Source organism: Miscanthus floridulus, chromosome 5, assembly GCF_019320115.1.
Source record: "Miscanthus floridulus cultivar M001 chromosome 5, ASM1932011v1, whole genome shotgun sequence".
Lineage (NCBI taxonomy): Eukaryota > Viridiplantae > Streptophyta > Magnoliopsida > Poales > Poaceae > Miscanthus > Miscanthus floridulus.
This window is the reverse complement of record NC_089584.1, coordinates 48,044,469-48,058,236: the sequence shown is the minus strand read 5'-3', so window position 1 is coordinate 48,058,236 and position 13,768 is coordinate 48,044,469. Positions and strand designations below refer to the sequence as shown.

Sequence of the window (13,768 nt, the reverse complement as noted above, 5' to 3'; positions counted from 1 at the left end):
ATTGAAGGAAGTTCAAATCCCCATAGGGTTGAAAGTCATCATAAACCAAGTCACATCGGCCCGTTAATAAAATTGCGACAGGGAAGGAAAAGGCCGCCTGTCTAACAAATGCCCAGCTGATTTCTCGAAGCCGCTGGAAAGAAGCTTGTGGCTTTCCCGATGGGCATTTGATTAAGCAAACAAGGGGAAAGTGTCCACGCATTTTAGCCCTTGCAAACACTAGAACAGCTTTGCGAGCATGGAGAGAAGACCCAGGTGATATCACAAGGATTCTTCTAACCACGGTAGCTGATTCTCTTGCTTGACAAGGTGCTAAGATGGGAGACACAATCACCCTATGCACGAGAATTCTTCTAGCCGCTCAAGATCTTCATAGCAAAAGGATAGACCATGGAGGGTCCAGCGGGGTCAGGAGCATTCGAGGAGATAGGTAGATGAGAAATATGGCTGAATTGTTGAGTTGCTCTCGCCAGGGTCAGATAGACATTTTATAGCTGGCCTCGAAGGATGAATTCAAGTGCCCATGAAGCAATGATGCTCTCGTAAAAGTTTTTGAAGCATGGGCTCATGAGATGGCATAGGTGGCAACAAACAGTAGACCCCAGATCAAGATATTTTACCAATGACTACAGACCTATCGGGGGCACAGTCATGATAATTTTGGAATAAAATTACTTTTATCCCAAAATTGGGGGCAAGTGTTTACACTAAAATTTGGAAGAAGAGTCACAGGGACTCGAAAGTTCCCAAGATCATATCATCAAGGAATCAATTGCGTGTAGATCAGAACCAGCTGATTCAGATGCACAACTGGAATCAGATTTCTTCAGATAGCGCCAGCGGATAACGACAAAGGCTATGATCGGCGCTAGGACAAGGCATGTTGGACTCTACAAAAAGGGGAAAAAGAGTCCAAGTTATCTTAAATTAGGAATGTTTTCTCTAGGGTCAAAAATTGTGATGAGTCGTGCTTAGACAGGAGTCATGCACAGGTCCTGGGTATAAATATCAAACCTCGGCTATTGTAAAAGACACAATCAATCCAATATACAAGTCATTTACTTTTTTGGCTCTGGCCACCCCTTAGGAGTAGGAGTAGAGTAGATCTCAGCGAGTTCTTTAGCAAGTACAGCTACATTGATCCGGTTGACCTCCACTGCTTGTTGTAAGTACCGTCATGGCTTATACCTCTGTTCGTACGACTGCATCGATCTAGTCGATCTCCACTGCGACTCTGGTATAAGTTAGTTATCGATTCTTGCCTAGTTCAAGTATGGTTACATCGATCCGGTCGACCCCCACTGCATGAACTAGATCAAGGTCAAGTTATTGGCTCTATCTAAGGGTGGTGTTCCTTCGGATAGATTCATTAAGTTACCGATATGCTTATTGCTTCCATTATTTATTTAATTACAACAATATCACTTCGCCCAATTGGAAATGATCTAGATCGGCCTTATATCCTTTTTAACCCATCATTTGTTAATCTAAAACTGATCTAATCTGTACTTTAAATGATGAGTTATGTTGTATCCGCTGTTTTACATCAATCTTGATCGTGCATAGCGTGCGGTTAAGGCATGTTTGATCTTGAGTAGATCTATTGGTTAGCGAAAACTGTTCCATGGCACGTTATCATGGCCTATGTGATTCTGCCTCACACCCCACTATTAGCACCGTGGAGTAGGGATTGTTATTTGGTAGATCTGTTCTTGAGAGGGCATGACCTTAACTGTGCGCTATGCCTGAATCGGCTGTTTTAGCCGATATCGAGCGCTTTCACGAACAGTTCGCATCACAAGATCGTTGAAGTAGCGATAGGTTAAAAGATGTGTTAGCCCCTTGATCTTATTATTATATTACGGCCTGCAAGATTCTGCCTCATGCCCCACTGATACTAGTAATAAGTTAGGGTCGTCGAGTCTATTGTTGTTTCTATGGCCTGCTTGATTCTGCCTCATGCCCCACTGGTCATAGCAATAGATGAGATCTAATATGTTCATTAGATTTATTTCTATTAAATGGTTGAATGATGATGAACTGTTTCTTTTATAAAGGAGTTCGGTTACTTGTAGTCATTGGCTTAGCATAAACTAATTACTGTTGATATCTTTTTGCCAGTGACCAGTATTTGGTTAAACAACGACATTCATAATGATAACCAATTCTTCTTACACAACCCCATGAGCTTTAACCGATTTATTCTTATGAATATGCTGGACTCGGCTATTTAGTCAATCTCCTTTCATATCGGCTCTCAGAGCCACACATTCGGGACTATCTGGCAACACCGGCATGTTCCGCCCTTAATTACTGATAAGCTTTCTCTCCTGTCAATTGTAGGATGAAATTGACTGGCACGTCTTGGGAGGAGTGCGCATGATCGACCACCCTTGCGCTGAAGCTAGGCGGATCTCCAGCTCCATCGAGCGGACCCTTCCGACTTGCTACATATGTCCTCGGCACGAGACAAAATGATGTGTCGACACAGCAATATGAAGAAGTCTTGAGTGGCCATCAGAGAAGACGTATGTGCTTCTCTGCCTTTGGTTACCATGACCAGCCCATGGGTTATCATGAGTAGCAGATGGAGCACCCCCGCCTCGACACTAGGCTAACAACTATCGAAGAGATGCAGCAAGACATCCAGAACACGCTTCACCAGCACTCCCAATGGCAAGTAGAAATGGGAGAACGCATCACCAACATCAAGCAGCACCAGGAGTAGGAAAACGAGAATTGGCATTACCTATTCTAGGGTCTCAACATTGACCCACCATTCTAATCTACCGATCACAGCAACACCCAGCTTGGGGAAGGAGCCCCTATTTACCTCAGGTAAGTTTTCTTTTCTTTTCTAGTATTTTGTTTCCTTTTCCTTTTATTTGTTTTCCAAGTTTGTCTTTATTATATATTAAAAGGAAAAAATGCATAACTCAAAAACAAAATAAAAATTTGCCTTTTATATTAGTAAGGTGTGATCTAAAAAATGAAAACCAAATAAAAAGAGTGTGTATAAAGTTTGCTTTAAATTTCTATTTTTAAGAGTCAATAACTAAAAAGAACTTGAGACATAGTGCTTGACTTGATCGTTCTGTCTTTCAATTACTCAAGACCCAAGTGAAGGCTACAAGCCCCATGGTTGAAGGTAATATTAATAAGTTTGAAAGTCAGATAAGTTGTTCTAATCCAGAGGAGAATTTTTGTTTGAACCCATGTGTACTTTTGAAGAGTTGCTACAATGTTTTCAAAGATCCTAAATTACTGATTCATTGCTAAATTTGACATTGCTCAGGGACGAGCAATGGTTAATCTTGGAGGAGTTTGTTGATGGTAGTTATCATCTATCATAAACCGTCAATATAACTTGAAATCATGCATGAAAATGATGACCAACATAGACTTAGGGGTTTAAACTGACAATTTTCACGAGTTTTGGTGAATCTGCATTTTCAGCAGGGTTTATCTAGAAAAACATCAAGGAGGATCAAATCATCAAATAAATCGCGCTTATCCGCAGCGAAAACTACCCCAGAAGATTCGGAAAGACACCACATCAAAGCGAAGGCCAAGGCACTGCCAGCCCCACCTATAGGCCGGCCGGCCCCTGGGGCCCACGTGTCAGCCCCCATTTCATATGTCGATTCTCCACCACCTTAAGGATTGTATCTACGCCATTTATTAAAGTCGGTTTGATCTGAGGGTCCAGAATTACCAACAAAAGAAGCAGCAAAGCCCCCTCTTCCCCAAAGAGGAAGTATCGCAAGTGCAAAGACGATTTCATTGGCACCGCAGACAGGGCGGTGGCAAGCAGAAGTAGAGCAACAAGGACAAGTTCGACAAGATCATGAACAAGTCAAAATCATGGCTTTAAGGTAACTCACCTTGCTAAAGACTATACTACCTTTAAAAGGCAGTTTGCAGCTTCATAAGCGAAGGGTAAAGGGGACCAATCGAACACTAAGAAGCCCACTAATAAAGAAGACGGCTTTGATCGTCATGAGTTCGAATTGTGATAGGTCATGCTCATCTTTGGCGGCCCCAAATCTTACGACGACAGGCGGTGATAGAAGTTGGCCACCACCGCACCCGCCACTCCCATCTACCTTGTTGGTCCCAGAGAGTGATCACTTTTGACAAGAGCGGGAGTGACCACCCTGACCACATTGTTGTGGTAGGTCGGTTCCCCTTGGTGGTCAGCATGATGATCGATAACATCAATATGACGAAGGTCCTCATGGATGGTGGCAGTGGCATCAACATACTCTACAAGGACGCCTTCAACGGGCTCACCATTGATCCATCGAAGCTCCACCCGTCGATGGTGCCATTCCATGGAGTCGTCCTAGGCCAACGCATGATGCCTTTGGGCACCATCATCCTCATAGTCACCTTCGGTGGTGCCGTAAACTACTGCAAAGAGATGCTCACGATCAAGGTGGTTGACTTTAGCGAGACATACCATGCCATTCTTGTGAGGCCATATATGCTACACCATGTTCATGGCTATCCCAAACTATGTCTACCTCAAGCTCAAGATTTTAGGCCCACGTGGCATCATCACGATGACCGAAAGCTTCATCCCAAACACCTACAAGTGTGATAGAGCATGCGTCAAGCATGTTGATCGCATCCTTCACACTGAAGCGTATGAGCGTCAGCTCGAGCAGGACCAATTGAACAAATAGGAGACGTAACACCCAAGTTGGCTCTACCACCTCCACTCTCAACTGCACCTCCGACGTTCATCCTAGGAGACGACTTGAAGAAGATACAGCTTGAGGGGAAGAAGGATGACAAGACCACAAGCGTCAAGATGAGACTACCTCAAGCATAGAAGGGTGTGCTCATCGACTTTCTCTAAAAAAATCTAGATATCTTTACATAGAAACCTTCAAACATGTCGGGAGTTCTGAGAGAAGTCACCAAGCACTTCCTAAAGATAAAGTTTGGTTCTAAGTTGGTTAGGCAATGCTTACGAATGTTCAACGACGAGAAGTGTAGAGCTGTAGAAGAGGAAGTAGGAAAACTTAAAGATGTAGGTTTTATTAGGGAGGTTTTGCATCTAGACTGGTTAGCAAATCCAATCCTTACCTAAGGAAAAAATCAATGGAGAATGTGTGTCGACTATACGGGCCTGAACAAGGCATGTCCCAAGGATCCTTATCGTTTACCTCATATAGATCAAGTCATCGACTCCATTGCATGTTCTGAGTTGTCTGTTTCCTCGACACCTACTCTGGTTATCACCATATTTGAATGAAGGAGTATGACTAGCTAGCTACATTGTTCATTACCCGATCGGCTCATATTGTTACATAACAATGCCTTCTGGGCTAAAGAATGTGTGGGCTACATACTAGCGGTGCATGCAGCGCTATTTGCATGCGTAGAACGGTAGAAACGTAGAAGCCTATGTCCATGGCATAGTTGTCAAGTCAAAAATGGCTGAGGACCTCATTCGGGAATCGGGACCACTCGAACGATAACCTCTGAAAATTTGATATAAAGTTAAACCCGGAGAAGTGCACCTTTGGTGTTCCTTCACTGTTGGGATCATTGTCTCAGCACGAGGGATTGAGACCTACCCTGTTAAGGTAAAATCTATCCTCAACATGGGGTCCACCTAGAGAAATCAAGGATGCCCAGAAGCTAATGGGGTGCCTGGCGTCTTTAAGCAGCTTCATCTCACGACTAGGCGAGAGGGGTTTCCCATTGTATAAACTTCTTTGCAAGACGCCAAACTGGTGATATGATGGACTCAGGAGGCCTAGGAAACCTTCGATGACCTCGAGAATTTTCTCACTAAACCTCCCATTTTAGTCGCTCCCCTCAATGAGGAGCCATTACTGCTCTACATAGAGCAGCCACCACCCAGGTGGTTAGTGTAGCTATAGCAGTTGAAAGAGAAGAAGCTGGGCACATATAGTTTGTCCAACGTCGGGTTTACTTCCTTAGCCAGATGCTTGCCGAGAGCAAAACTCGATACCCGCATATCCAGAAGATACTTTATGAAACCTGCCTAGCAGGAAAAGCATCCCCAGATATCTAGAAGATACTTTATGGAAACCTGCCTGACAGGAAAAGCATTCTCAAGTGTAACATTTTTGTTACTTGGAGACACATTAGCTTCCCGGTAAAAATAACTAACCTAAGGTTCAATCCAAACAGCCGCCTCAGTGATTCTGTCTCTAGATACTTCAGCGAGAAGAGGAGGTGTCGCTTGACAGCGGGGATCAGCTCGAACTGTTGGTAGCGATGACAGCGGCCTAGTTCATTGGCCTTGTATGCAAGTTGCTAGCGAGGCTAGTGGTGCGGCATCACCATAGAGAAAACCTTTTCGGTTACCTCGCCTAGACCTCTTCGAGCCTTTATTAGGGATAGCAATCCTACCGAGTACCTATGGTACTGTAGTCGATAGTTGTAGGCGTTGGAATTTCACATGCGGGTATGGAACGAGTACAAGATTCTACGCGTAGATATAGATGCGAGTATCGCCATGTTCGCTTGACTTATAAGCCGTACTTTTTCAGCCAACGAACAGTATTTTTCTCTCACAACAAATCAGCCAACAATACTTTCAGCTATGGCTTATCAGCCAAACGAACTGGGCTTATGTCACTTCACCTATCAATGCTAAAAATTATAAACAATTACATGTATTATAATGATAATTTAATTTGCGGGTACGGGTACCCGTGAGTATCATACCCGACAGGCACGAGTATGGATACAAAATCTTACCCTACAGACACAGATGAAATAGATGCGGGCATAAAATTTTATCAGATACTACTTTTGTCCCTGAATAAGTAAATTCCTAGAGTTGTCTTAAGTTAATTTTTAAGTTTAATTGAATTTATACAATATAATATAGAGATTTATGACACTAAATTAGTATTATTAGATACACCATAAAATATATTTTTACAATATGCTTATTGGCTTCATAAATATATGTGTCCTTTTCTATAAAATTATTCAAACATAAAAAGTTTAACTTCGGACTAGAATTGATTTATTTAGCGATGGAGGGAGTAGTCAATTTGGTGCGAGTGGATACTCCATAGCACCTTATCCATCCGACCCTCCATTCTTCTATGAATCACTAATAGTATTTTTAAGAGTCCACTCTGACTAGAGTCACTTGAATAAAAATTATTTTTTATACGGGGATGCTAGTGCCGGGATGTTTGGACGCTCGCGCTTGCACCACGTGTCGCGTGCATCTCCTTTTCCCACGACCTCCTTCATTTCCTGTGCTCGCATCGCCTGGATGCCTCGCCCTGCCTGCACCACCCACTCGTACACAGGAACTGCACACTTCCGCCCCGCTTCCCTCATGCAGGTGGGTACCGCCTATGCCCCACTCCATATCATGCACGAGGGGACCACCTACGCCTACTTCGTATCGAGCTTGCACCCCCGCCGACAAATGTGCGTCGTGTGACTCTGGCCGTCCTATTACGCTTGAAACATGAAAACACTTGCAACAAAAAAAAACTTGCTGCAACATACGTCTGGAACAGATGAAACATTTGGACAAACACGTAAAATATTTGTGTGAAACATATACAACATCAAGATGAAACACTTGAAACATGCATCTGAAATGGATGAAATATTTTGAACAAACGCGTGCAACATCTGTGTGAAAACATATGCAACACCCAGATAAAATACTTGCAACATATGTCTAAAAAATAGATGAAACATTTTGAACAAATGCTTGCAATATATGTGTATAGCTATTACAACATATGCAATATCACAATCTACTTTTGCAACATCCATATACAATACTTGCAACATACCTCTGAAACACTTGAAATATACGCTTACAACACGCGCTTCTTCTTGTCGTGGTGTCTTCGACAAACCGCGGGAGACAATGTCCTAGCCAGCGATGACCTTCACCTAGTGGCATCAGGGTGATGGCGGCGCAGTGCACGCTGTGGCCGCGACAGGCGAACGCGGAGTGGGGCGCAGCAGTGGATGGTCGCGGCGGCGAGGCAAAGTGGGGCGGCGGGGCGGTGGATGGCCGCGCAGCAAGGCAGAGTGAGTGGCGCGGCGAGGCGGAGTGGGTGGCGCGGCGCATGATGGGTGCATACGCGGGGAGCTGTCCGCGGCGGCGAGGAAGAGTGGCGCGACGCGGCTTAGGGATGGTGGCACGCGCAAGGAGATGGCCGCGGCAGCGATATGGATTGGGGTGAGCGGATGACCGCACGGTGCCGATGGACGAGCAAAGTGTGGAGATATTTTTAAGAGAGAGGAGGAGACGTAGAGAGCAGGAGGCCTGTTGGGCCACGGTGTGCGAGAGCGTCTTTACACGCTGTCAACACGGCAACGAGTACTTTCTAAGCTCCAACTACACAGCTTGCCCATTTGAACTATCCAACGCACGTCATGCATGTGATGACTGATGACAATGTACCATACGGATGGCCAATGTTTGCACGCTAGCTTAGGCTTGCTTCATTTCATCCTGGATAGCCGTCCGGGCGGACAAATGCTCTGAAGCATTACCGTTTTTTATATATATTTACTTTCTAATAATTTTATTATATCTCGTGTGTATTCTAAAAAGTTAGCCTCGCTCTCTTTTTTTTTTTGCTAGCCAGAAATTCGAGACAGAGGGTAGTTGTATTTGAATATCTAATTAAAAAACTGTTGGATTTTTTACCAAACGTATATTTGTTCTAAAAGTATACAGAGTCTCTGCTCCAAAATGTAAACCCGGCCCTCGATCGCCACCCTCTCTGCTGCTCTCTTCCGAACTTCCGTTCCATGGCTCCAACAACCTCACCAGTCCGCCTGCACCCGACACCGCTGCCCTCCTCCTCGCGCCATCCTCCAAGGCGGCTGAAACCCCCATCTCGTTCTCCTTTCCATCTTTCTCCCTCCGCAGCCTCACCCTCCTCGGCGGGGCCTCGCTCCCGCCGCCCTCCTCCCATGCGCTCTTCCCGCGCCCGCTCCCGTTCCCACCCAATGCCTCCTTCTCCACCTCCTTCCTCTTCGCCGCGCCCGCCTCCACGCACCCCGCTTCGCGCCTCTCCTTCCTCCTCATCCCCGACCCGCTCACGGTCGGCGCCACGGCCAAAAACCGGTCCCTGCCGCTCGAGGTCACCCTGGACGCGTCCAAGGGCCTCGTCTCCGCGTACTCCGCCGGTGAGAGACTTGCCGGGAACTCCACCGGCGCTGTGAATCTTCGGAACGGCAACGGGGTCGGTTCCTGGGTCATCTACGAGGCGCGCCGGGCGCGCCTCGAGGTATTCCTCAGCCACGCGAGCGTGCAGCCCCGGACGCCAGCTCTGTCCTCAGACGCCGCGGACCTTGGCGTCCGCTTCTCCGAGTTCATGTTCGTCGTCCTCGAGGTGTCGTCGGACAACGCGAGCAGCGGCGACGGCGGCTTCGTCGTCGAGAGCTGGACCTTCCTCACGGCCGGGACGCCACCTGTCGACACGGCATCCCGGCCCGCGCACAGCATGTCCGACAGCATCCCCAGCACGCCCGCGACGCCTGGGGTAACCACCCTGAACCTGAAGGGTGGGCGCCGCAGGAAACTAGTATTGGGGCTTGCCGTCCCCTTGTCCATTGTGTTCCTTGGTGCACTCACGGTGTTCGTGGTAATGTCTCTGAAGAAGTGGAGGTGGAGTACTGTAGTGGTTAACAAGGGAAACGGAGCAAAGATAACAGGTAAACCGAGGCAGTTCATGTACCAAGATCTCTTCTCGGCTACAAATGGATTCGATCCCTCTATGGTGGTAGGCAGCGGTGGTTTCGGTACAGTGTACAAGGCAGTGTGCCCACACTCTGGGGTCACGTACGCGGTCCAGAGGTCGAAGCAATCCAGAGAGTACAATGAGTTCAGTGCCGAGCTTACCATTATTGCTGACCTGAAGCACCCCAATCTGGTTCAGCTCCAAGGGTGGTGTACAGAAAGGGACGAGCTGCTGCTTGTCTATGAGTTTATGTCCAACGGCAGCCTAGATGAGGCTCTCCACCCTTCGGCCTGTTCGTTTCGGCTTATTCGCTCGTATCTGGCTTATAATCCACCGCTTGAACAGTGTTTTTCTCTCACCCCAAACCAGCCAGCAGTACTTTCAGCCATGGTTTATAAGCCAATTCAGCCGAAACGAACAGGCACGGAGCGTTATGTCACCCTTGACTGGTCTCAGCGGTACAACGTTGCTGTTGGCATCGCTTCTGCGGTGGCATACCTACATGAAGAACATGACAAGCAGGTGATCCACAGGGATATAAAGTGCAGTAACATACTTCTTGACTCGTGTTTTAGTCCAAGATTGGGAGATTTTGGGCTTGCGAGGTTAAAGGATCATGACACAAGTCCTCGGTCGACCCTGGCAGCAGGGACTCTTGGTTACCTTGCACCTGAGTATCTCCAGATGGGTAAAGCTACAGAAAAGAGCGATGTCTACAGCTATGAGGTTGTGCTGCTTGAGATCTGCACAGGCATGCGGCCAATAGAGATAGAAGCTCCCAGCAGTATGAACATGTTGAATACTGTTGATTGGGTTTGGAATTTGCACTCAGAAGTCAAGCTTCTGGATGCTGCGGATCCATATCTTAGTGGACAGTATGACAATGAGCAAATGATGAGGCTACTTCTTCTAGGTTTGAGCTGTGTGAATCCGTTCTCAGAAGAGAGACCTGTCATGAGGACAGTCCTAGGTATACTGGAGGGCAAGAATGAGTTACTTCCTGTTCCAAGAAAGAAGCCGCTTCTTGTGTTTGTTTCAAATGTGCCTGTTGACCTTGAGAGAGTAGTTTCAGAGTGCAATCAGAGTACAGTTTCAAGTGATCTGTATGAACTGAAAATTGACCTAAACTAGGTAACAAACTTTCCTTGTCAGTTTAACAGTTCAGAAATATTTTTTTTACTTGCGTTTACTTTGTGCATTTTTTTGTGTATGCTGCGTGTCTTAGTCCAGATTATGCTAGTAAGGGAATGCAATATAATGACTATCTCAAGAATTTGTCCGTATCTGTGTGAATAGAACTTTTTTCATTCCATGATGTTGTAGTTCGATTCTTGCTCATCACTCTGCAGAAAACTGAAGTTCTGTGACTCGTGAATACCTACAGGGAAAACAATTCCTTGTGCTTTTATGAGACATTAGACTTCTTTAGGCCTGCAGGATTTATGTAAACCTGAAATGAAGTTATGACTAACTATAAGTTATCATGGATGAGTTCTCACAGTGGATTTTTGTTTCCAATTATACACAAGAATATAGAAGTTATTTTTCACACACACCCCACTTGAGCACAACAATTGCAATTTAATGGTTCAACATTTGCACTGCTAATAGCAATAGCTGACGGATGGAATGTGGTTGTGCCACATTAACCTGCTGCTAATGACTTGTGAGTCTTGCAAGAAGTAAACAAGTTATTTTGTCTTGGAGGGTTAAAAACAGGGTAGTTCGAATCAAAAGAACTGAGAGTATGCATTGATCTGGACAGGTTTTACCTTTTTTCTGTTCTACCTGGGGAACTTAACTACTATGATTAATTTGAGCTGTCACAAGCTTTGTACCTTCAGAGTTCCAGTGCAATAATGGAATTATCATGTCTGTTATCCAAAAGTTAATATAATGCTAACTGGCCACATGGCATTGGTCAATCAGGTTCTTATTTCCAATAAATTTGTTTATGTACGCATGGATGGCATTCATCTTTTGAAGAATTGTTGAGAGGCTAATGCTATTTTGTTATCCATGCCCATAAACCTTGAACTTTAAATCTACAGGTAACTGCGGAGAAGACTTCTCATGTCAAGGACTCTAAAGTTTGGCTGATAGCTTGTGAAGTTTGTAGATATTGATCCTACTCTTAATGGAAATATGGTTACAAATCTATGTGTTCCTGTTGAGGTTAACTCTCTTGATGTTGCTACCAAGATGTATATCCTACTCATTGGAAATGAGGTTATATATCGATGAGTTCATGTCGAGCTTGGTAGACAGTCTTGATCTTGCTACTGAGATGTAAATCCTACTCAATGGAGATACACTTACATATTTCTGAATTCCTGTTGAGTTTTGTAGAGGCGGACACTCTTGACTTCAAATGGCAATGCTAGATTTAGTGGAGAATATAACACATGTTTCTAACACCTGACATTAGCATGGTATTCACATGCATTTTCTGATTGGAGCCATTTGTTGATAAATGTTATTCCCTCTGTTTCTCTTTATCGAGCACTAGCGAACATGCTCATGCAGTGCAACGGAAGAAAAACAAAAGAGAACGAGATAGAAATGGTAAATATCTATTTATGTTTTATCTATTTCATAAAATTTAAAAAGCTATAATTTATTTCATAATGACCATGACATCTATAATATAAGTCTATGACAATATTTATTAAGCTTATATCGAATTAAAATATAATTTTGATAAACTTTTTAAAAATATTTACTCATAAATATATCATAACTTTAATATTCATATATACATTTTTTTAGATAAAGGATAGTTTATATTCGGCTTCATCTACACCAGGGTAGAATCAGGTCAATTATTAAAAAGTTTGGCCCGACGGCCGACGCACAAGAACCAAAATGAGTCTACAACCAGACTCGAGGATAACAAAGCGTGAAGCAGATCCTGACCACTATAGACCAATAAACTTAGATGACAACCACCCATTGGAACTAAAAAAAATGCAATGTCGACGTCTCCAAATGTTGTGCAGCAAGGGTCAATTGGTCTCGAAGATCATCATGCCGCTGCAGTCTTGCCCATTGCCTTAGCCAATGGGTTCCCCTGAATAATACCTACAAAAAAGTTTTCGGTCTACACTTGTCAAAAACCACTTCATTTCTTGTTATCCAAATATACATGTGTTCGCTGTTGGTATAGTTAAATAGAGTTTCATGACTAACTTTAAGGACCCATAAAATTTGAAATTCTAAATATCTGATTAAAGTGTTTCAAGGATTAGTATGTTTGCCAATGATTATGAGCAAGACCTCTTGATTTTTCACGTGGTAGCAGGGATTGCACTAGTACATATGTGCAGCTTGGAGATACATTTATTTGGATTATACAATAAATTGCATAAGATTTTAGTTTATGGTTTGATTAATTGGACCATGGATTGTTCCAGGTTCTAACAAAAACTAATAAAACATGCCTGTGCATTGTATAGGAAGAACAACTATCAAACATTAATGCAAATGATAATGTTGGCAATAATATAACAATGCCATATTAAGCATGTATCAACTCTTGCATATGAGTACAGATTTGTATGCAGTATGGATGTGCTAAATTTCAGATTTTTTTTTGAACAACTAAAGTACGTTTTTTGAATTGGTTTCTATGTTTTTTTCATATGTAGGTGGTTTGCACTCTAGAATCATCAGTGGAAGGGAAAGGCGTTGGACTTATGCTACTTGTAGAAATGAAATTTTTATACTAGTCAACTTGGAGTTTTTGTTCCACTGGTTCCTCGTACGTGTTATGTCCATGTGTGTGGTAAAGAACAAAAGGCTGAATGTTCAGCTTCCATTAACTCTGCAGGAGTGAAAGATAACTTGTGCTAACTCCCAACTAGTTTAAGTTAAATGAGTCGAAAGAAGTGCTTACCATAGTTTTAAGTTAGTAGTGAACCCTATTTAGAGCTTTTGTTTAAGGATTTTTATGACGTGGCAGGCTGAATATCATAAACCCAGTTTGGAGCTTTTGGTGATATTTTAGTATCTGCAGAAAGATTACCAATACATTTCTGTTCATTCCA

At 43.9% G+C, this 13,768-nt stretch overlaps 1 pseudogene; it reads left to right on the top strand.

The window, feature by feature from the left end:
- The first annotated feature begins 7,828 nt into the window (after positions 1-7,828).
- LOC136452134 (probable L-type lectin-domain containing receptor kinase S.7) lies at positions 7,829-12,262 on the top strand (annotated as a pseudogene).
- The last annotated feature ends 1,506 nt before the right edge of the window (positions 12,263-13,768 follow it).